The sequence below is a fragment of the Ambystoma mexicanum genome, chromosome 2q (genome assembly GCF_040938575.1).
Source record: "Ambystoma mexicanum isolate Mex_15411 chromosome 2q, UKY_AmexF1_1, whole genome shotgun sequence".
In the NCBI taxonomy this organism is placed as follows: Eukaryota; Metazoa; Chordata; class Amphibia; order Caudata; family Ambystomatidae; genus Ambystoma; species Ambystoma mexicanum.
This window is the reverse complement of record NC_090924.1, coordinates 285,911,462-285,937,278: the sequence shown is the minus strand read 5'-3', so window position 1 is coordinate 285,937,278 and position 25,817 is coordinate 285,911,462.

The following is a 25,817-nucleotide window of genomic DNA, read 5'->3' as shown; positions in this document are numbered from 1 at the left end:
CATTTGATGTGATACTTTCACAATCATAGACAAAGCTCCCCAGATGGCATATACATATACATTACCCATGTCAATTACAAGCAGTCAGGACATGTCTATTGGTCTACGTGATGTTATCCCACTTACAAATCCTCTTTTCTGCAGGGAACCCCATTTGCGGGCCCCAAACTCAGCCCAACCTCAATTGAAGCACAAATCTCCTCAATTCAGGTATGGGCAGAGCTCCATGTACCATTGCATACTAGATGTTAAGATGGATTTCTGAACTCGGACCTGGAGGGGCAGAGGTTCAGAAGGCCAGCCTAGTTTCTTGGAACAGGATAACCTCTGGACAAGCCAGACCAATCAGGGTAGTGATGGCGGCGGTCAAGACTAAGTCTCAAGAGGGGTGAGGGTGACTGAAAGACCTCAATGAGCACACAAAGCAAGGGCACTTACAAATTACTCCAAACAGGTGTTATATTAAAAATATAGACACATTTATTACAAGGCCTTTGTAACATCGACCATAGCAAAGAATCACAATAATACTAAAGTAAACCAACACATCACAATCAATACAATATATATACAAGACTGAAGGGCCTAAGGAGTTATGAGCATGTAATATGTAGATCACCTAGATGGGGAGGGAAACAAGCAGTGCAAATAATCATTAGTCCCAGTTCGACATCAGAATTACACCTAACTAGGAGGAAGTCCGAGCCCTACAAAGAGAGGAGCCTTATGCTCAAAAGTACCTGCCGCGCTTGTGCCAATGGACAAAATGGGGTCTCTTCAAGGGTCTCAGGAAGTTCAGGAAGGTCAGTGAAGTGATGAAGAACAAGTCCCCACTACTCTTGCAAGGCCTCCACTTGTGGGCAGAGGCAGGGTGAGAGATCGGGATAGAGTCGCTATTTCACAACAGCGGTAGAAAAGAAACGGGCTCCTGCGCGAGAGGCCACAGGTTGGGGTATGGACTACTCACCGGTGAAGAGCAAACGTCCTGTGTAAGCTGGTCAGCCTACTGGTTGGCCCAGGGACACTTCTGAAGAGGCTTACTTGCAGGGTTTGATGAAGGTGCCGGGAATAGTTGATCCCACTATTCCAATGGGTTGAAGCGCCTTCGCAGACCTTCTAGGACGATCAGATGCAGATGGGTTTTGCAGGACAACAGCGGTTCAGGGTGCCAAACCTTCAGCGGGTCACCAGTGGTTCCTCGACTCAGCTTCTTGTTGCAGGATACTTGGCTCCTTATCCCTCGTTCGGTGTGAACTCAGGAGATCGACATGGTATTGGTGTTTTCAGTCTCCTCTTATCCAAAATTCCCTTTGTGCCAAAACGGAGCGGACCCAATGGGAGATCTGCTCACAAACACTCACACATTAAGTGGACCTATCACGGACCATGGTGGTCCCAGACATTCAACACACTCCAGACTCTCTGGCACCCAGGATGTGTATTGGGAACAGACATCCCAGCCCACATCCTGGAGACATACACACAAGGCATGGAGAAGCCCGCAAAAGCTTTGGGTTTTGCGGGAAAGTGCATGAACAAATAAGGACTGACCCGGGTCTGCTCGACCTGGGGAAGGTGAAGGGGCAAGACGGTCAGAGGACAGGACAAAGAACCTTGTGGCATAGCCATTTTGGAGTCAGGCCACTCATTTGTGCCAAACGCGGTAAGCGCGGATAACATGGCCAAAAAGGGTTCAAAATACAAGAGAAATGATAGGTGCCACCAGTCCTGCCCGTGACACACTTGCACATTCATAATAAGTCCAGCGAGAGGTTCTAGGGCCTTTCGAATGACTAGAGACCCAAGAGCGCGGTAGAGTAAGTTACAGTGCACTCTTGTTTCATGTTGCACAAAAGCTGCAACATGAAGAAAGGACCAAGGGAAACTAAGTCTCCCAGTACTGACTGTCTTAAGGGCATGTTAGTTTCCCCATACGAATTGAGAGAAGGGCCAGAGGAGTGCAGCCGAAGGCTGCGCTTCTCTGGCAAAGTCTAGATAAGGGTGTAAAGCAGCAGTGAAAAGTTTGGGGGTTGCCACATGGAGGTAAAATTACATACAATTATGAAATCTTTCCTAACACTAGACAAGATCAACCCTGTTCTTACGGCCCAATGATAAGACTTTAGCGAAGTCAAATGTTCAAAATATCTTCACCAATCCCTGATTTTTAATTTTTCAACAAAACTTTGCTTCAGGACAGCAAAGTCCTTGGTCCAATCAGTCAAACAAAATATGCTATGAAACACATTCTCCCAGTGCATTTGAAATTCCCTTATTGGGGTCCTTACTACATAGTTCGGGGAGAGTCCTAATTGTTGCAAGAGCGTACATAACAGCACTTTTGGCATTTTTACATACAACATCCCACACTTACAAATTACTTGACCAACTAAGGATGTCACACCCAGTTCCAGCCTCACTGCAGCTATGGGCATGCTTAGAGGAAGGCCCAGGACACTCTTCCAAAATGTACCCTCCAATATATTCAGCCACCCTCGGTAGTCAGGACTGTTGCTTCCAACCCATATGAAACCACTGGACAGAAACACTTTATACTATAAGCTGCTGATTGTTGTGCTATTTATTGTGAGCACAAGTGTTTTCTTCTTTTTATGTGCCAATAAATCAGCGTGTGTTGTAGAGGTAGTAAAAGGCAGCCCAAGACAACAACAGCTAGCCACTTGTTCTTTAAAGGAATAGTGAGCTCAAAAATGTTATTGTCCCGATCGTTCGGGCAAGTCGTTATAAGCATACGGTAATCGATCGTAAAAATGTTTCTGATGCATCTTACCTTTGTTTTCCTTACTTTTACACATGCGAAAACAATGTGTTTGGTGCAGCCATCTTGTGCTGATCTTATCCTTGGATCGATCGCCCTAAGTTCAAATACACTCAAGGCACTAAATCAAAACACCCGCCTCCGAAGCTGACATCACTTGTCCCAATGATCTGCGCCACCTATTTTCATTACGTTCGTGGCCAGCACAGCCCAACGTGCCACGTCATCACCCAAGCACACAGAAACAGGAAGATAAACACAAGATACTCACAGACATCCACACACAGAGTGTACCTTTTCTGTCTTGCCTTAAATAGCATTTCTGTATAGAATATTTCAATGATACATCAACAATAGTCTGCAATGTTGCAATTGCTTTTATTTTTCAAAGAATGTTCACACAAAATTATAAACTCCAGGAAAAAAACGATTTTTTAATTTTGCAGGTAAGTTTGAGTTGGCGACGATCGCATGACTCTCGAGATATGCAGATTATGATGAACGTTCAATGTTCTTTGTCCTTTTGTGTCCTTGTCTTGCCATATGGCACAACAGCAAAACAATTCAATGACCCCCCCGTGGTGCTCTGTGTGGGAGAAGACATGTTTTTTTTGCACTTTGAAATCCCAACGCTCCTGCTTCTCCGCGCTCTTAGATCATGAATGCTGACATGCTGCTCCTTTTTGCCAGAAATGTAAATGGACATATATGGCAATATCAATCGTCCCACATAACGCTGATCGAAAACACACTGCTTATGGTAATCCTCCAGTGTTGATTCCAGAAGCCGGCTGGCATCTCGAAGCTATGGCACGGACAGTACGGTAAAAATTATCTGTGAACAAAACACAATAAAAATACATTTCAGTAGCCTTTCTTTATTTTAATATAACAAGTTACTGTATAACTCATAACTGTTTGAAACCTAATCATAAGTACAACACAACCAATATTTAACACACAAATGAAAACAAGGTGTACTACTTGAGACCACAAGTTGCATACAATTTGAGCGCTGTGAAGTAGGTATAGCTCCCAATGGGATGGAGAACCACATGGAGAAAACAAAGAACAAACATAGCAACCATTCAGCTTGAACCCCAGAGCGATGTCATTGTAACGAAGCTTGCAAGATCACTGTTCGAAAAGCGATCACAGTCCACACGCACAATGTTTACCCCACCGTCAATTAATTATTATGCCTACAGCACCGCACCACACTTGTTTTTGATCCCAATCTAAATGTTATGTAAACTTGAATTTACATAATTTCTGGAAATTCCATTGTTAGTCCACAAGCAACCGCTCTGTATGATATATGACACACTTTCACACTAATTGGTAGGTACATGTCCGCTCTCAATATAGTTGAAGTTATCCCTTTTTTTTAAATTCCCCACAACGTATGTCCTTTGAGCAATTGCTGCCTATTGTTCAAGGCCAAATTACAATAAGGCACTTGTCCTTTTCAAAGGCAGAGATGTTTAGCTTTCGACTTTGGCAAAGAATGCGGGGAAAAAAATGCTTTGAGGTCGACAATGTTTCAGAACAGGAAGCACAGCTTGAAACATCAATGTAAAGATATGTTACACCAAGTTAACATGTCTACATTCATAAATTGTGTGTGTTGATGCAATGCACGAGTGTCGAACAGCCCTCAAAGGAAATTACAAATAAAGCTAACCTCTTCTCCAGAACTGTTTCATTCAATCAAGCGGATTACCTGTTGATGGAGTAGCAGGCTCTAGCATATTATCGTGTCTTTCGCAATGTAACTTGTGTGAGTTAGATAGACTTTAGCATTGGCTACATGGAGAGATGATCCTAGCTTACACACACTGAAATAATAGACGGATGAGCAAAAACACAATTGCAGCCTTCCACCCCCTATGTACACTGTTTTACCAATGAATGGTGCATGTCCAGACACTGTGTATGACACACCGTGTGATTTATTTATGTATTTATTTATTTATATAGCACCATAAGCACGCAAGCTGTCAGAAGGCTGAGCATACCTGGGTAGCAGGGCAATCTTAAGCATTTTTGGGGCCCTGGGCATGGACATCGTTGAGGCCCCCCCTCCACCAAACCAAAGGAATTAAGTGATCAGCATTTTTTTTGTCAAAGGAGCAGACTTTAAAATGTGCTTACCTGAGTCCTGCACCATCTGGTCCACTCCCTTCTGTCTACCACCGCTTCCACTCAAAGGGCCCACATAAGAAGAAAGATCAAGTAATGGGCTAAACGATGCCACCAGCATGTGAGGAGGCAAACCTCTCAGAAGACAGTACAGTAATGTAAAGGATAATATGATGATCTGACCAGGATCACTGTATTGTCTGCTGGCAAGACCAGGATACAAGCACAAATGCTTGGGTTCCAAATTTGGATTATTATTCATCTCTTGGACTAACAGTTTATTCTCATCGTTGGAGGTGATTACCTAGGTTTTACAATGCCCCATCTGAACAAACCAATTTCTAGACCTTCACCATAAGGATGACATGTATTCTTTTTTATAGCAAGCCCTTTCTGGTGCAGAGACATTGCTGATAATAGCACCTGTTGTTCTGCAAGACCAAGTACATATGCAGGCAGGTTTATAAACTCCAGACATAGGAAAGGCTCAGCCAGCCTCACAGGAATGTACTATTCTAATCTTGCATAGGAACACACATCTCTGCAATGAGTGCTTAACACACTGAGCTAAGTTCTGAACCATTGTGGCACTCATTTTACCAATATGCTTTTGAATATTGGCTATTGCACATGATAAACATAATTCCCAAAATACCACAGTGAACACAGAAAGAATTACACGATGAATTGATCGAGGCAGAATGTAATTGCCAAAACAGACAGGCAATATGTTTAGAGCTTCAACGCCTTGCCATAAAATATCCTAATGTGTGCTATTTAAGTCTGGTGAACAAAAGAATATTACTTCTTTAGATTAGGCCGCCTTGTGGGGCTCCCCTCCCACATTCAATTCAATTCACATTAAATTCAATATTCAATTAGAGTTCCTTTTGCATTAAAATTTTATTTATTGGCATTAATGATTTAACATTGATAACACCTCCAGATGTGAATGTAAATGCATTTTACAGACAGCAACAAATCATTTGAATATAGAACTACGCTTTTCAACAAGTTTGGATTATTGGGGACAAGGCTCGTTTGCAATGTTTTGTGGCATTGTATGGGTCCTGGGAACAAAATCAGCTTCCACTTCATGAGTATGCATGGCCAACACAATCAATATCAGATCTTTGACAAATTCAAAATACATTGCCTCGTATATTGGCTTGACCATCCATTGTTTGCTAAGTTTTGTAAAGGTCTTGTAGTAATGTGGCACCACCAATTTTCCTAAAGTTCTCGCTTGATCCCTACCTACGTTATTGATATGGGAAAGTACTGCTAATCTTGTTGTCGCCTCCATACCGTCTATGCCGAAGTGCAAACTTTTGGGCCTGTACTTTAGGCACATATTATGGAACCCCTCCAAATCTCCAGGTTGACAGATATCGGTGAGTCTCTTCAGGTCTCTTGAGAGCTTTTTATCGCACACAATCTTTTCAAGTGCTTGGTCTGGAGGTGAACATGGCACCAACTACTTCTTCTTCCGTTCCTCCTCCCTTGACAACGGTCCGTGTGCACATTCATGGAACAGTTTTCTGTCCATGCGTGTACATTGGTATAATGGTGCATCAATGAACACCATTTCTCAAGTAGAATTTCCACAGATCCATCACATGTTTTGGAGCTCCACCAAAGATGGTTGCTGATGGACTGATACCATTTTATAAGGTTTTCCAAACCCGTCTTTTTCCCAGCAGCTGTGATTTTTTTATTTATTGATTTTGAAACGTGCCATACAACAAATTGATGCCGAATGTGTGGAAACTGCTCTCGCATGGCCTTCACTATTGAAACTTGTCTGTCGGTGGCTATAACGTCTATTTTAATTCCCCTGGATTGCAGAAGTTGAATGGATTTGAGGAAACCATGTTTCTCCATGGTAACAGACAATGAACATTCAGACACCTACACCACCACAGAACTCACAATTATTTTACTTTCCATGTCTTTAAAGTGGTAAGTTCAGTACTTTGTGGAAAATCCTGGACTGTCACACTGTCCGTCGCCAGCCAGAAGTGTTTGCCAGAGAATGTACTGTCAATTGACCTCTGTTCAACATTCCAAGCATGACTAATAGCAGGTAATAAGAATTCCCTTTGGTATTTGTAGTATTGAGTTTTAGCAAGGAACTCAAGACCCACAAACTGACAAAAACTGGAAATCTTTCTGAAAGTTGATCTGCTGAACAGTAAAGTTGCTGAACAAAGTAGATTCCCAGCTGGCACTTTGCCGAGCATCGGTTGAGCAGACCATGTAAATGTATTATGGAGGTGGAAACAGTTTGCTTGGATTTTCAGGTTGATGCCTTGTAATACACAAGACACATTCGCCAATGGCTCCCCGCATATCTTTTCACCGATTGTATGTTCACATTTGAGCATGTGTACAATCTCTATCAGGCAGCTATCGAACACAATGTACTTTTGCTCCTTTAGTATCCAATCGTCCTGCAGTACTCATTTTTGTGAGTCAATGGTGGTGGACAAATCCTCAAGACTTTGCAAACTGAAATCGAGATTGTGTGCAAGATCATCGGTCAATTTCGTTGAAGCTTTATCCTCTGTCAGTTCATGATGTGATAAGTCTACATGAATTGGAGAAACAGCTAACTTTGAATGTTTTTTTGGTAGAATATGTTTAGCGGGTGTAGATTGTGTGAAGGGGTTGGAAAGCTCTTGCAATGCATCATCACTTTGTTCATTTTCATGTGTTCAACCTGGCACAAAGTAGCAATGGTCCAGGCTTACTTTGTAAGGGTTGCATGTGACATTCCATTCATTTTCCGGGCACTGGACAAATGCATCACTAGTCTGCTTGTTGACTGTGCCACACTGCGTCTGAGATATTAGTTGCTCCAATGTGAAATCGGTCTGGCAAGCGACATCTTTGGTTTCAAGTGATGTCTGTGACTTTATACTCCACTTACTTCTGGGATTCTAAAAGAATAAATAGAAGATGTTGCAACTAAAAAACTCCAAAGACTAAAACATCTGCTCAAAAGCTTGTGAAAAACAAACTGGTACGTTATTTACCCTTGGTTTCTTGTTTTGCTTCAAAACAGTGGCCTTCGCTTTGCAGATGACGACATCCAGCTGCAAAAAAATGGTTATATATAGTTTTAATACAGCCAATGTAATTTCCAAGCAAACAAACCTAAGTACATATCTACAAATTGAAATCAACTAGACAGACTGGAAAAGATTGCAACATAATTGTATTCATAATGCAATGTAATGCCCTATTTTACATCACATATATCTATACCTCAGTTGCACACGCCTCTTCTAAGTCCACATCTAGAGCACATTCCATGAATAGAGTAAAATACAAAAAAATATGTCAGCCAAAGCGCACAATAAAAGTTTCCATTCGACAGAGCACCTCCAAGCTAAGTATTTTACATAGACTTTGAACTATATAGTGTTAGGGTTGCTGTCGCAACACAAATAGAACATTGGTATGGATAAAACCTCGAAACGAGTGTACGTGACTTGATCATAACATTCAGTTTACATTTCACCTGATATCCATCCAAGTTCAAACATGGGCTTGATTTGAGGTCACCCAGTAAAACATAGTGATTACAATGTTGTCCTGCAAAGTATTTTACATTGTAATGTGTCCTTGATAACTGTTCTGCATTGGGGGGAAGTGCAACGTTACTACCAAAATCAGAAATGTTTTAAACAGTGCATGGTTCATACATTTATATCTCAAAGTATATCCAATGTCCGATGTACTGTGATTCTTGAAAGTGAAATGTGAATAGAAATACCTCAAGCATTGCACCTGTTCCAAAGGAGGACGAAATAGTAGTCAAAGTTCCACTATCCTCCTATAATACAGCAGTTATGGATTAAAAAGCTAAATGAAACAGAAAAAATGCAATGCAGAAGAAGCTACATACTGATCTCAAATGCAGACAATGGTACACAAACCCATACCTGCCACTTTGAACAAATAGCCAGTACACTTAATACATTTTGATATGTTTACATTGAAAGCATACCACATGCAAGTATTTCAATTGCATACAATGAGTATTGTAATATACTGGCGGAGAGTGGCAGTCCTGCAGTATTCTCTCGAGCACCCAGTCTTTCAGCTCTACTACTGAGGGTGTGTTTCCTGCTACACCCTGCAGCATAAAACACCTAATACACCGCGGAGCGGCGCGGAGTGGCGGAGAGTGGCAGTCCTGCAGTATTCTCTCAAGCACCCAGTCTTTCTTTCAGCTCTACTACTGAGGGTGTGTTTCCTGCTACACCCTGCAGCATAAAACACCCAATACACCGCGGAGCGGCGCGGAGTGGTGGAGAGTGGCAGTCCTGCAGTCATGTCAGGCAGGACGGGCCAGAACACCACCCTACCATCCACGCTACAATCACAGGACACAGATGATTCGACAAATCGATTCCTAAGAAGTAACGCAAAATTGTTGCTCAAGAACACACTCGCAACCCACCTAGCCAACTCTTACCATTCCCCTGCAACTCAGGGAGAAACATTAGATGACCATTCACCACCCCAGAGCCGCGAACTTAAATCACCAGCGCTCCTGGGCAAAGGTCACACGACCTTGGGAAAAAATCCTGGCAAAAAAGCAACTGTTTCGCCCCTAGGTGTTCATGACTCCAAACAACTTCAAGTCCTCAACGAAGCGGACTCACCTGTGGAACACGCCACGAACCCGGACTCCTATGACGCGGAACCTCCATCGCCCACGCCGCCCATGACCTCCATTCCATCTTTGCTGACTGGCGGGACACTGCCGGGAGCTCCGCGACGGCCCGGAGGGGCGGCCGCGTTGAGTCCCCCGGCCGTGTTGCCCGGCCTGCCGCGGGAGGCCGTGTCGGCACGACAGGCCATCGTCGGCGGCCGGCAGCCCCCGGAAGAGGGGCCCGCTCCGGTGGACGGTCCCACACCGGTGGGGCGCCGGGAGCCGTCCGAGGGGCGGACTTCGGCCGCGGAGGCGGTTCCACGGTCTCCCGAAGGGGAGATGGCGTCGGGTGCGTTGGCGCCGGAGAGCCTGCAGAGCCAGGCGAGAACAGTTGGCGCCGCCGCGGAAGGCGGCGTCTCCTCCCACCCACGGGGGGTGTCGGGGGCTCTGGCTCTCGACCTCCCTGGGGGGTGCCGGCTCGAGGCCCATAAGCCACAGCGCCCGAGCGGCCCGGGAGCGGAGGGTGCGCTCCTAGCACTGACGAGTGGAGGCGAGTCCACAACAGCGCCCCCTGCAGCTGAAGCCCTGACAGCCCCACCAATTCGCAATGCAGACAATCACAACCCCGCACCAGCCCATTCTAACGCCGATAAAAACGAGGGGATCCTCTTAGACCCACCTCCATCAAGTGAAACAAGGGCCTCACCCTCAAACAACAAAAAAAAGAGACCTCGGCTTCTGGACGTCTCCAACAAAAAAAACACTAATCATGATCCACCTATAAAACAAGGAAAACCCTCGAATCCGGCCAAATCTGCTTCAAAACAGGCGACCGCCTCCAAAACATCATGGGTGCCATTAAAAGCCCCAAGAAAGGGCCTCAAAAAACCCCAACACCCCTTGAAGCTACTATCAGACTTTTTCCACAAACATTCTAAAGCCATCCAAGAGAAATGTAAAGAACTGACCGACGCAGAAATCCTCGAGGCTGCTGACGCAATTACTCCCCCCCGTAAACACCGCAGGCTGATACAAGCTAATAGAAAAACACCCCATCCCCTTGCAAAAGAAGACAACAGAGCAGTACCTGCCCGGACACCGACAAAAATGCACTTTTCAGGCCAAGTCACCCCAACAATCCCACAAATAACGTCTGAAAACGAGGGGGGGACAAAAGCTAAAATCGCAATTGCACCAACTGCATCCATCGACAAACCAGTCGCGCCTACAGCCAGCAACACAACGGCCTCAATCTCAGTTCTTATTCAACCTCTTTTGCATAGTCAAAGCAACACCAATCAAGAAACCCTGACCCAACCCCAACCTCTAAATCAAGAGAACCAGGGAGAGGACGGGATTATACTCCCGGTTCACAGTCGGACGTTCTTGAAACCAACAGACCCCCCCACGACGAACACCACCGTATCAACTCCACAAGATTCGGCTCTCGGCAAGGCTCTAAGACCCAGACAAAGCGACAACAACATCAATAAAGAACAACTGCCAGAGACTCTGCCACCGTCTTCAGGCGAGGCATTCAAACCTACGCAACAGATCCAGGAAAGGGATCCTGAAAGCACCTACCCCGTCAGAGCAAAAAACAGACTTCAGTTTGAGAAAACTTTAGACTCTTTCTACACAAACCTGGACAGCTACAACAACCAAAGAAGACACTCTCTCGACCTTCCCTCCAGAAGGACTTCAGCTGCCACAACGCCAGTCATACGACCACCATCACCCCTCAGAAGTAGACCGTCTCCACATAGGCACACACCGTCAAATGACTCTCAGTCCAAGAAACTTGACACCTGTACCCTGATGTCAGCCCTATCGATAGCTCTAAACCCATTCGTCAAATTGTACGAAACAATCGGAGAGACTATGAAAGATCATACGGCGATACAATCGTCAATGCTCCACAAACTAACTTTCCTGGAAGGTTACATCTTGGCCCTAGAAGCAAAGATCCAGCCAACAGAGAAAAAACAAACTCAAGAAACCCCCATGGTTTCACCTCAACAACAGACTCAACCTATGTGCCCCACCTTACAAGAGACGTCACCAAAAACTTCCAAAGGTACGCAAACTCAACCATTTATCGATCTAACAGAACCCCCTACTATCACGACAGCGAATACTAAGTTACCAAAAGGAGGGAAAGAAGTAAACCCTAAAAAAACCGGAACTGTGACATTTGAACCAATCTTCCAAAAAAGGGGTTCAGTTAACTCAGATGCCTTACTTACTCAAAAAGGCTCAATAATCAGTTAAAAGAAAAAGGAACAGCCAACATGCCCCGGAAAGCAAATAAGGACAAACCTGAAACGGAAAATCTTTGTTCAAGAGCAGTTGAAACACCCCCAATCGAAGAGGATTTGATGAACATCACCCAACACTTTTCAGATCAATCCTCAACCTCAATTCAAGAGGAGCAAGGAACAACAGACCCTCCTACAATACGTCCAATCACACAGGAAATCCTTGACAAAGAATATGAGTTAGTGGAACTACCTTCTTTCACCCACAAAGAACGAAAACAGCGGTCGACCGTGCCCAACCATAATCTAAAAGACCGCACACTGAGAAAGTTGGCAACTGAACCAAACTCCGATCGCCACAATTCAGAAATGGACAAGCACGAAGTACAACCTCACCGACAATCACCAAGATCAACCCGAAGATCGGCCAACAGTCCCTCCTCTTGCAGATTTAAAATCGAGACACAGAGACCACAAACCAGATCCCATGCTAAGGAACCCACGAGGAGAACCTACAAATCGAAAACGGCTAAATACCATTCAAAACCTCAAACACGATGGATATGGAAATTCGAGCAGATCCCGGGCAACACTGACGAAGTCATTCTAAATAGAAGAGCAGTTATGGACCTGTTCAGCTATATTCCGACACTGAGCCAAGTAAAATCAGCCGATCTCCAGATTGTAGACCCAAGCCACAAGGGCTATAAAGCTATTGCACATCTACACATAGCGTCACAAACAACAAACAACGCTTTCAAGTCAGCCCTTGAAGATCTTCTAATCATGGGCTATGACCTCACTAAATCATCAAGAGAAACAAACTCACGTGACTATCAAGAAAGCAAGTATCCCCAAGAGCCCAAAAGAAAAACTGAACACCATCGATCGCCACGACAAACCTGTCCTCTATCTAGGAACAAATCACCTAACACCATCTGGCGGGCCCAAAAACCAACCATGAGAAAAGTGAATCAAAAACACGACCATACTAGACCCGCTAAAGCCTCGGAAAATTCAACTCCATTGCCCAAGAAAACCGAAAACCCTAAGACACCCAGAAGAACACATCATTCGATGGAACATCAAAAGCTCCAAAGGACAGTACAAAACGAGTCACATCAGACAGCTGCAATTACACCACAATCCTCGCCTTCTCATTCCTTTTGGTCCTGGCTGCCGAAAGCTCTCAAACAAAACCTACAAAAATAGCCACCCAAGAGAAGGACATGCAGCAACTTCCACAACCACCCGAACTCAAAAGCCCAAGACAAAATAAACATGTGCTCGTGGAACACCCGAGGTTTTCTCCACCTCACATCCTCAGGATCCACTAATATAACAGACTACGATATCATCTGTCTCCAGGAGACATGGCTGCTCCAACCCCCTGTCCTCGACGGCTATGAGATCCACACAGTGGAGGCCAAGAAGGGCCTATTAGGTCGTCCAACAGCGGGTTTGCTTATCGCAATCCGAAGTGGACGAGGCCTTACAGATTCACAAAAAATAAAAGAAAACCACTTTATGATGATGGTCAAACTAAACTGGGCTACAACGGACGAAAAAGCAAACAAACCATCTACGAAGAAAATAATAATTGTCACCATCTATTGGAACCCTGCAACTGTCGACTTTGCAAAGTTCATCAAAACAATAGAACAAGCCTTGGACTGGGTGCAAGTAACTCACCACCCAGACTACGTTGTCCTATCTGGTGACCTAAACATCCCTAGCCAGCATCGCGAAAAGACAAAAGATCCAAAATAGAAAAAGCGTCCAACAGATCAGAGATCTATTAAATGGCATAACCTCATGAAATCTAAATCCTTTGACAACTTGGACCAAGTTTTTGCCGACCCAAATAGACTACCTACATGGGAAGGAGCGAAATCTAATTCTACAATTGACTACATCCTGGTATCACGTCCTCTATTACTACACATCACCTCTTTTAAAGTGATCAAAACTAGAGAAAGTGACCACAACCTCCTCGAGACCACTTGGTCTACTAACCCGCCGAAAAATCACACAATGAGCGCAGAACTCGACCTCAACGCTCAAGGTACAAGACTTAGGATCACGGAAAAGGACATAACAACCATCACACAGTTTTACAACGACCGCACTGAACACCCACACTCGATGGCGGTGGATTACACACCCTTGCTGTCCGTTTGCAGAGTTCCGCAGAGAAACAAAAAGTCAACTGCAGCTGGTCAAAAACACAAGTACGACAAACTGGTCGCCGAAAAAAAAAGAGAGTTAAGGAAAACAAAAAGACTTGCATGAAAACTTGCCTTTCCATTGGCTATGTCCGCTATTAAAGAAGCCGTTTCAAAATATAAATCCTGGCTAAAGGGTCACCGGCACAAGCTCTACCAGCAAGACGCAGAAGACATCCTGAAAGCCATAACAGGAAACCACGCTAGAGACTTTTGGTCCCTCCTGCACTCAACAACACCAGGCGCGCGACCATGTCAGCTAAACGGAATTGGCCAATCGGCCTGGGAAGTGCACTTTGGCACCCTCTTCAAGAGCACCTCGACCACAGCTTCTAAGACGGTAAACAACGACATTCCTTGGATTTGTCTAGACAATATGGAAGACATCATAACGTCAATCAAAATATTAAAACCATCGCGCGCTCCTGGCCCAGACGGCATCACGAACTTTGACTTGAAAGCACATCCGGAAACCTGGGCGCCCTTGTTGAGCCAAATCTTCAGACAATGTTCTATTACAAAATCTATTCCCCCAACGTGGAAAAGTGCCAACGTGGTACCTATCTTTAAGAAGGGCAACAGGTTAGACCCTACCAGCTACCGGCCGATCGCTCTTCTCGACCCAATAGGAAAGCTGTTTGGGTCCCTACTGCTAAACCACTTCATAGCATGGGCGAACGAAGCCCCCTGTCTAGACAACTTACAAACCGGCTTTAAAAAGCACCTGGGTACAAATGCCAACATATTAATACTGAGTACCTTGAAAAGTAAAATCATGGAGGGACGCCCACGCCTATACATTGCCTTTGTCGACCTAACACAGGCTTTCGACAAGGTTGACCGGGAAAGACTATGGAAGAAACTGGCTCAATGGAAATGCCCCCCAGATATACTCAACCCCATCAAAGCCCTGTACGCTAACACCTCAATGCGGGTACGCCTGAACCAACAAGGACTGTTAACAGAAGAGATAACAACAGCCAGAGGGGTTAAACAGGGCTGCCCCCTGGCCCCAGCTCTGTTCTGGTCCTACCTAGGTGACTTTCAAGATACAGAAAAAGAGATCCGAGCTTTCCCTCCTAAACTCGGAGGTGACCAGATCAGTCGTCTCCTATACGCTGACGATTTAATTCTCTTGGACAACACTCCAATAGGCCTACAACGCCAACTCACAAACTTACAACAATATATGAGGATAAACAACCTGGAAATTAACCAAGCAAAAACCAAAATGATGGTTATAGAGAAATCTGCAAAAAAGAAATCCTTTCTACCTCTAAAACTAGGCTCAACAACGATTGAGAAAGTCTTGAGCTTCAAATACCTAGGGGTCATCCTAGATAGTTCACAAAGAGACAACGCGATGAAAGAGGCACTATACGGAAAAACGACAAAACTAGCTACACAAGGAAAAGCCATTGACATCAAATTTGGCAGATTCTCAATCATACCAGCACGAGATTTCTACAAAAAGAAAGTCATACCATCCTTGACATACGGCGCAGATGCTATGCCGAGCCTCCCCCAAGATCTGTGGCAAAACCTGGAAGCAACTTTTTGGAGAACAGTCTTAGGTCTCCCTAAATCCACGCCAATAACACTGATTAGACGCGAACTTACCCTCTCATCATTAAAATCAATTATCGACTGCAACAGTGTCTTGCTCTATCGGAAGTGCATCCAGAAAGACGCTTTATACGCCCATAAGCTGATAAGTAAAGAACTCCGCCTCGGAACTTGCCAAATGCTCACCCGCTGGGAAACCAAAATCCTATCCATCTTGGACGCAGTTGCCTGCAGCACGGAGGACCTCATTTACAATCCAGTCAGAGTTACCAAAAAAATCAAGGAACTGGACTGGATTACCACCATCGATGCAGCAGCTCGATACAAACTCACTAACCATCTTCCAGCCTTTTGCAAGAAACTTGACTCCGTCCAACCATACCTGAAATTATTTCCAAATAGGCTTGCGAGAAACTTCTATTTAAGAATCCGACTCAACCTTTTGGAAACAAATGAAATTTTAGCGATCAGACACCTATCCTCTACCAGCAGCTGCCGGCTCTGTAAATCCACCACGGCAAAGGAAACCATACGACACCTTCTTCTGACTTGCCCTATAACGACGGTCATCCACCGTACTTACCTGAAAGAAATCTTCACAAACTTCACCTTGCAAGACGAAGAATCGTGCTGGAACAAACTGATAGATGGTGACAAACAGTCATGGCAGCTTGCAACAATAAATATCATGTCTTACATTTTCAACGTGCTCCTTCCGCTTCAGGCTTCACGATAAGTCCCATTAACAAGACCATCAAACACGCAGGACACCTCCCTTTTCTGTCTCGAGACGCCCTTGACGCTCTGGAACTTTTAAGCGCAATCACCCTCAAAGCTTTGTTAAAAAATCTTTTAGATTATAAAAACAAAAAAAAAAAATATATAATTTCATGGTATGTGTATGTGGTTGATGTTGACTCTGAAAAAGACATTTATGCAGAATATTTCTCCTTCATTTTTAGCCCAATGTCCGAAAACAGTACAATGGAAAAGGAAAATTAGTACTTGAAAGGTGAACTTATGCAACGAGATGCAATTTTACTTTGTGCAGGTTGGAAGGGCTCACCATTGGGATAGAAGGCGTGTCAGTGGTTTTGTCGTTTGCGAGGGTCTGTTCTTCCATCAATGTGCTCTAAGTGAAGAAGGATATGGCAAACAACATATTTCCAAAACATAATTTCTAAGGGGCACTGTGAAAGTTTTCATCAAGGATCACATTTATTGGTTAGAGGCTCCAGAAAGCGGGGAAAGATGAAGTATACTAAGATGAAATATTTGACACTTGTGTTGAATCCGGTGACTATGGAAAATGATGTAGATAACCAGATGGAATATACTATTTATTAATGTAGACCATTGTCCAACATACCAACAAACATAACAAACTCAACATTCACTACTCACCTCACCAGCCACTTGCGAAAATTGAGTTGAGATGGTATTTGGAAGCAATTTAGGAAGAACTCGCAGTAGACCTTTTTTTGTGTACCTTGACTGGTTGCTCATATCCTGGGTGAAGTGCAGGCTGCACACACGGAATCGATTGGACCTCACGTCGGCCAAGATTTCCTGGGCACTAATTTCATTCTCGTCCACTTTACAACCGCAATTTCTAAGCCATCTTCTTATTAAATCAATATGCTTTGGGAATACATGCAGGATAGTACCCAGATCTTTAACACGGCTTGCAGAAGTGCAACCGACAACCAAACATGATGGCATTCTTGAAAGGTGCGTGCGATCTGTATAAAGAAATATGAAATATTAGCACAAATAACACAGGATATTTGTGAATAAAGCAATTTGCACCAGAGATTTGTCTTTAAAGTTTAATTGGAATAAAGAAAGAATAGCTATGTGACATAGCCCAGTGAACTCTGCGACAACTTTATCATACAATTGTTATACTGCACATTCTACTACAACACACAGTGATGAATTCTGGTAGTTATCGACAAGAAAATACCTGAACTAATCGCTAGTGCATAAGTCTTTGAGATACATGATCATTAAAATCCTGGGTTCATTTGGTTGAAATCAACATAAACGTTCATAGTAACATTTGATGTACATTGTTAAGTAATTAGTTGACTTAGCCTTACTTTGGTGAACAGATGAGCAGATTCAGCAAGCAGAGGAACAATTATCCAGTGAACAGGTAGCTCGATGACGATATACCTAATATATCTCCCTGATGTTCTCAAGGTAAAGCTCAAGGTGTGTATAAAGGCTTACACAAGTGGGAGTGTATGTGTATGGATGACGTCTTCATAGACACCCACTCTGCCTCCATCCCAATGGATCCCATCTGCCATAGGATCTGGGGAGGCCATGTGGACAATGGTCACCATGCAGAAGATCCCTTTGAAGTGTACATGGTGTTTGACAACTTGAGCGGTCACACCCACACAGGCCCTTTGGGAGGGAGAGGTCACAGGTGTGAAATGCCATTGATACTGGAAGTGTCATGACCACTGCCTCCAAGGTGTCAGACCTAGCCCAACATCCTTGGAAGCAGGGTCATGACCCTTATTCCAGGCACGAGCCGGCCCCCGTAGGGGCCTTTTGGACCTTGTCCTGGCGCCAGCGGCGCCAGGCTCATGCTCATAAAGGGACCCAGTCCCGGCACTGGAAGCGCCGGGCTCATATAAAAAGGATTGGTGCTTGGGTTGACTTACCTCCTGCAGACCATGCTGCTTTCCTACCTGCAGGATGAACTCTTCATCCAATCCTGCTGGGACTACTTTAACTGCTGGGTGGGGCCAGAACCACTCCCAAGAATTACATAATGGAACTCTTTTCTTATCTCTGAAAGCTGTGGAAGAAGACGCCTAAGCACTACTGAAGGCTATTTAAACCACACCCGATTGGTTTCTCGTGCTTCGCGTTATTCTGCAATAGCAGCAGGACGCTCACCGTGTCGGCTCCAGCTGATCTTCTTCTTCTGCACCTGAAAACAGGAAAATCTTCAACTTACCTTCCTGAATCCAGCTCCAGCCTTCCGCGACATCTGAAAAGGAAAACGAGAACATTAGAGTAGCACGAGAAAGTACCAGAGCTGCTCTTACCACCTTCCGGCGCCTTCCAAGGCCTCGTGCCGCGATTCTTCGTTCTCCAGCCATCTGCAACTACAAAGAATACAGGTTAGCGATTACTCTGTGATATCTGCTTACCTGTGCCACAGTCTCCGCGAGCTCCGTTCAGCGCCATTTGTCCGCACCTGTAAAATACAAGAAGGACATTATTAGAGCTCAGGACTCCATTTCTACTCACGTGCCTTAAGTGGTGATACCTGTCCATCCTCCGGCATGATCCTTCGGCATCAGTCTTCATCGCCGATTGCACCGCGACCTGAAAGAAAGGGGAAAAAGACTTTTAAAAGTGCATTTAACTTCAGATGAACTTTTTGCTTGCCTGCAAAAACTCCGGACTTCTCCACTTACCGGATCAGCATACCGGACCTGCAAAGAGGCAAGATTCTGAAAGGACAATAAAAAGACTCATATAAGGCACTCACCGTTCGTGCAGCTAACGACGGTCTTGCCTTCTGGACTCTACCTCCGCAATAAAAGGCTGAACTATCGTCCAGTGAAGTAACTGGCTACAGCGCCGCTGCACAGACGCAGGATGGAGAGCGCCGCTTTTACCTACCTAAGGTGAGCACGTGCGGCCTAGGAGAGTTGTAGGAGTGTCAGGAAGGAGAAAGGGCCGAAACCCCATCAGGCAGACGTTAACCCCTGTTTCTTCTCTGCCCGCAGACATCTCACTCTCCAGATTAAGATCACAGTAAGGAGGGGGCCCTTCCAGGGTGGTGCCAAAGACCTGCGAGTGACTTTGGAAGGTTCGGAGAACGCCCAGACCAGACCCGCGCCTCCGAGGGATTCAGGTGAGCGTTACAGAACGCGAAGCCTACCACAAATATCCCACCCAGGCGCAATGGAAACCTCGGATACAGACCAATTGGCCCAATTGCTTGGGGAGCTGAGGGCCGAGGTACATGCATCTCGTCAAGAAACAAATGCCTTACGAAGGGAATTGATCGTTTCCAAAGAGCGAGCGGACGACCTGGCCAGGCAATTGCTACAAATTCAAGCTGGGCAAGCACCTTTGCCTACCTCGGGAGGGAATTATCCACTTACAACCTCAAGCAATCCGGTGCAGATTAATCTGCCAGGGAATGTGCCCCTGGCTCCACCAGAACGTTTCTCAGGTGATCCTAAACGCTACGCAGTATTCATCAACCAATGCCGCTTGCACTTTTTGTGTAGACCCGCTGCATTCCCAACTGACCAAGCTAAAGTAGCGTTTGTACTTTCCTATCTTAGTGGCAATGCGGCTGATTGGTCCATTCCTTTAGTGACACAGGATGATCCGGTCCTCCAAAACTTCCAAGACTTTCAGTCCAGTATGGAAAAGTTGTTCGCACGACACTCACAAGGGCAGGCCTTGGACAATGAACTCCTATCGCTAAGACAAGGTAACCAAGATCTCCTGGCGTACATAGCATCTTTTAACAGACTGGTGGTTGAAACCAGGTGGCCAGAAGACAAGAGGATCACGCTTTTCCACAGGGGGCTACGTGGAGAACTTAAAGATGTCTTAGCACAGGTGGTAAATCCTCCGCAAGAGTGCTCCGATTATATCGACCTAGTAGTTCAATTAGATCATCAACTACAGAACAGAAAGGCCGATCGCTCCAGATTTGAAACCCGGACGTTCTCAAAGACTCAAAACCCTGCTAAAGGAAATGATTCCGTGGAACCCATGCAGATAGGCATCGTGAAAGGACCTTTAACTCAAAAGGAACGAGACAGGCGAAGACAGTTACAGCTGTGCCTCTACTGTGGGAAGTCTGGACACTTCCTTCGAGATTGTTCAGTGAAACCGGTCAAGAAAGCCTTGAGAGCTTCCGATAAGGATGCAAAACAACAAGAATCGGGAAACGACCTCGCCCGGCAAGCGTAGAGGTCCGCTTGCCGAGCGTAAAAACCAGTTCCTTGACCTCGCATTTCGTACTGCCCATGGTCCTCATAAGCCCCGACCAACCAAATCGTATGCATGCTATTAAGCATTCATTGATAGCGGATCAATCGGTAACTACGTGGATCAAGATATGGCAGCTAGAATGAATCTTCCTTTATGTCCTAAATTGGTAAAAGATGTAATCACTACAGTGGATGGTACAGAAATAGTTTCCGGACCAGTCTCTCACACCACCGTGGAAGTGACGCTGCTCTGCCAGGACGGACATCGGGAAGGAATCGTGTTTGATGTAATCAAGGCCCCGCAGTTTCAAGTAATTCTAGGAGTTCCTTGGTTGGAAAAACACAATCCTCAGATCGACTGGCGAGCCAAGGTAATCCGGTTTCCAGAGTGCGCCCAAACTTGTTATTCTCGGCCCGACATCAGGCTGGCAGCCATCGCTTCCGAGAACCTCCAATTGCCTCCTGAATACCAAGAGTTTAGTGATGTCTTCCAGAAAGATCAGGCCAACACCTTGCCCCCGCACAGATCATACGACTGCCAGATAGACCTGATACCCGGATCCACTCCACCGTGCAGTAGAATATATGCTCTTACTGAGCCAGAAAATCTTCACCTCAGACAATACTTAGACCAGTACCTGGCTAACGGATTTATTCGTCCCTCAAAATCTCCAGCTTCTTCAGCTTTGTTCTTCGTCCCGAAAAAGGAAGGTGACCTGAGAACGTGTATAGATTACCGCGCCCTGAACCAGATTACAGTCAAAAACAGGTACCCGCTGCCTCTGATTCCCGAACTATTGGACCAAGTAAAAGGCGCCTGCATTTACACAAAACTAGATCTCAGAGGAGCTTACCACTTGGTACGAATCAGGGAGGGTGACGAATGGAAGACGGCCTTTCGCACAAAATACGGATTATTCGAGTATCAAGTAATGCCTTTTGGACTATGTAATGCACCGGCCGCCTTCCAGTTCTTTATGAATGACGTTCTCCGCGAGCTTATTGATGTTTGTGTAGTCGTCTACATTGATGACATCCTGGTATACTCCTCCTCAGAAGCTGAACACCGACGACATGTCACCGCAGTTTTGCAGAGGCTTCGCCACCATCGTTTATTTGCTAAGTTGGAAAAGTGTACCTTTCATGTAAAGGAAGTCGAATTTTTGGGGTTCATTTTGTCACCCAACGGTGTTCACATGGACACAAGAAAAGTGGATACTATCACCAAATGGCCGTCTCCGACTTCGGTAAAAGGAGTACAGAGCATGTTGGGCTTCGCTAATTTTTATCGAAGGTTTATCCCCGAATTCTCTCGAATAGTCCAACCTATCACGGCTCTCCTAAAGAAGAACAAAAAATTCGAGTGGACTCCAGAGGCCGAACAAGCCTTCCAAGATTTGAAAGCCAAATTTATTTCTGCTCCAGTCCTGAAACATCCTCGTCCAGAACTTCCTTATATCGTCGAGACCGACGCATCTAGCCTTGCAATGGGGGCAGTTTTGTCACAAAGAGATCCTGAAACACACCAATTACACCCTGTGGCGTTTTGGTCCCGCAAATTTTCGGCCCCGGAAATCAACTACACAATCACGGACAAGGAACTTCTGGCAATCAAGTCCGCCTTTAAGGCCTGGCGGCATTATCTCCTAGGAGCCCGGCACACTGTCACTGTAATTACTGATCATCGTAACCTCCAATATTTGAAGTCAGCCAAGGCCCAATCTTCAAGACCACTCCGTTGGGCTTTATTTTTCGCGGAATTTGATTTTGTGATTACGTTTCGGCCGGGCGTCAAAAACGGAAAAGCTGATGCCCTTTCACGAATAGGCGTTAACGAACTCACAGCTAATCCAGAACCAGTACCCATAATCCCCGAACAAAAGATTTTGGGAGTCATCAACACAATGTCTCTTGACGACATAAAAAGGAAGATCAAGCAAACAATAACTCCCGAAGATTCCTTGACTTGGCTGCAGAAAGGAAAGGATTTTACGATAGATCAAGATCTATTATACTTCCAAGGCAGACTTTATTTACCGTGTGATGACTTACAGAAACAGGTCATCACCTGCTATCATGATTCCTTAATAGAGGGACATCCGGGTGTAGCCAAAACCTCCGAAAAAATTAAAAGACATTTCTGGTGGCCGTCCTGGAGAAAGGATATCAAAGACTTTGTGGCCTCATGCTTCATCTGTGCACAAAACAAGAGCCAGAGAGAAAAACCAGCCGGGCTACTGCATCCGATAGACATTCCACCGTGCCCTTGGCACACCCTCTCAATGGATTTTATCACGGATTTACCCCCTTGTTCCGGATATAATACAATTCTAGTAATTGTTGATCTTTTTTCAAAGATGGCTCATTTTGTTCCACTGAAAGGATTGCCCACAGCTTCCATTCTAGCCCGAGAATTCCTTGAAAACATCGTTCGCTTGCACGGGTTCCCTTCAGTCCTAATCTCTGATCGAGGGAGCCAATTCATTTCCCATTTCTGGAGAAGTTGTTGTCGTCTTGCACAAATTGACATGCGACTCTCTACCAGCCACCACCCTCAAACTGACGGGCAGACTGAGAGGACTAACCAAACTCTGGAACAGTATCTTCGTTGCATGTTACAACAATCAGAGGGTACTTGGAGGGACATTCTTTGGATTGCTGAATATGCGTACAACAACTCAATACATACCGGAACAGGTAAAACCCCTTTCTTCCTGTTGTATGGGGTTCACCCTCGGACCTCTAATTTAGATCCGCCTCAAGATCTCGGAACACCCGCTGTGGACCATCTTCATGCGACCATAACTCAAACATTTAAGGAAGCCGTCGCACACCTTCAACGAGCCAAAAAATCTTATAAGAAAGGTGCTGATCAACATCGGAAAGAGGCCCCTCAGTACCAAGTAGGAGACCAAGTCTGGCTGTCTACTAAACATCTGTCTCTAAAAGGGCCACGCACCTTCAATCCAAAGTACTTAGGACCTTACACGATCACGGCTGTGATAAATCCTGTGGCGGTTAAATTAGAATTGCCCACTCGAATGAAAATACATCCTGTTTTCCATGTTTCACTCCTGAAACCTATGCAACCCGGAACCCATCTGACTAAACCTCCAGAGCCAATCCAAGTAAACGGAGAAAACGAATACGAGGTTCGGAACATCTTGGATTCTAAGTTTTTCAAGTCAAAACTGTATTACCTGATTGATTGGAAAGGGTATGGCCCCCAGGAGAGATCTTGGGAACCTTCAGAAAATGTCCATGCTTCTCGTCTAATCAGAAAATTTCATCGGACCTTCCCCAACAAACCAAAGCCTCCGGGGAAGACCAATTTGGGAGGGGCCTTGAGGGGGGGTGATGTCATGACCACTGCCTCCAAGGTGTCAGACCTAGCCCAACATCCTTGGAAGCAGGGTCATGACCCTTATTCCAGGCACAAGCCGGCCCCCGTAGGGGCCTTTTGGACCTTGTCCTGGCGCCAGCGGCGCCAGGCTCATGCTCATAAAGGGACCCAGTCCCGGCACTGGAAGCGCCGGGCTCATATAAAAAGGATTGGTGCTTGGGTGGACTTACCTCCTGCAGACCATGCTGCTTTCCTACCTGCAGGATGAACTCTTCATCCAATCCTGCTGGGACTACTTTAACTGCTGGGTGGGGCCAGCACCACTCCCAAGAATTACATACTGGAACTCTTTTCTTATCTCTGAAAGCTGTGGAAGAAGACGCCTAAGCACTACTGAAGGCTATTTAAACCACACCCGATTGGTTTCACGTGCTTCGCGTTATTCTGCAATAGCAGCAGGACGCTCACCGTGTCGGCTCCAGCTGATCTTCTTCTTCTGCACCTGAAAACAGGAAAATCTTCAACTTACCTTCCTGAATCCAGCTCCAGCCTTCCGCGACATCTGAAAAGGAAAACGAGAACATTAGAGTAGCACGAGAAAGTACCAGAGCTGCTCTTACCACCTTCCGGCGCCTTCCAAGGCCTCGTGCCGCGATTCTTCGTTCTCCAGCCATCTGCAACTACAAAGAATACAGGTTAGCGATTACTCTGTGATATCTGCTTACCTGTGCCACGGTCTCCGCGAGCTCCGTTCAGTGCCATTTGTCCGCACCTGTAAAATACAAGAAGGACATTATTAGAGCTCAGGACTCCATTTCTACTCACGTGCCTTAAGTGGTGATACCTGTCCATCCTCCGGCACGATCCTTCGGCATCAGTCTTCATCGCCGATTGCACCGCGACCTGAAAGAAAGGGGAAAAAGACTTTTAAAAGTGCATTTAACTTCAGATGAACTTTTTGCTTGCCTGCAAAAACTCCGGACTTCTCCACTTACCGGATCAGCATACCGGACCTGCAAAGAGGCAAGATTCTGAAAGGACAATAAAAAGACTCATATAAGGCACTCACCGTTCGTGCAGCTAACGACAGTCTTGCCTTCTGGACTCTACCTCCGCAATAAAAGGCTGAACTATCGTCCAGTGAAGTAACTGGCTACAGCGCCCCTGCACAGACGCAGGATGGAGAGCGCCGCTTTTACCTACCTAAGGTGAGCACGTGCGGCCTAGGAGAGTTGTAGGAGTGTCAGGAAGGGGAAAGGGCCGAAACCCCGTCAGGCAGACGTTAACCTCTGTTTCTTCTCTGCCCGCAGACATCTCACTCTCCAGATTAAGATCACAGTAAGGAGGGGGCCCTTCCAGGGTGGTGCCAAAGACCTGCGAGTGACTTTGGAAGGTTCGGAGAACGCCCAGACCAGACCTGTGCCTCCGAGGGATTCAGGTGAGCGTTACAGGAAGGGTGGGTGGATGGGCATGAGGCAAGAAAGAAAAGACAGGAACAATGCTGGGGGGACACAAACTTTGTTGATTTCAGGGCTTGGGCTTTGGAGAGGGGAGTCTGGAGACACAGGGTGTATGAAGGCCATGAGGACAATGGTCACTGTGCGGAAGATCCCTTTGAAGTGTACATGGTGTTTGACAACTTGAGCGGTCACACCTACCCAGTCCCCTTGGGAGGGCACGGTCATAGGTCCGAAATGCTATTGATACTGGAAGTGTGGGTGGATGGGCATGTGGCGAGCAAGAAAAGACAGGAACAATGCTGAGGGGACACAAACGTTTGTTGATTTTAGGGCTTGAGCTTTGGAGAGGAGAGTCTGGAGACACAGGGTCTGGGGAAGCCACTTGGACAATGG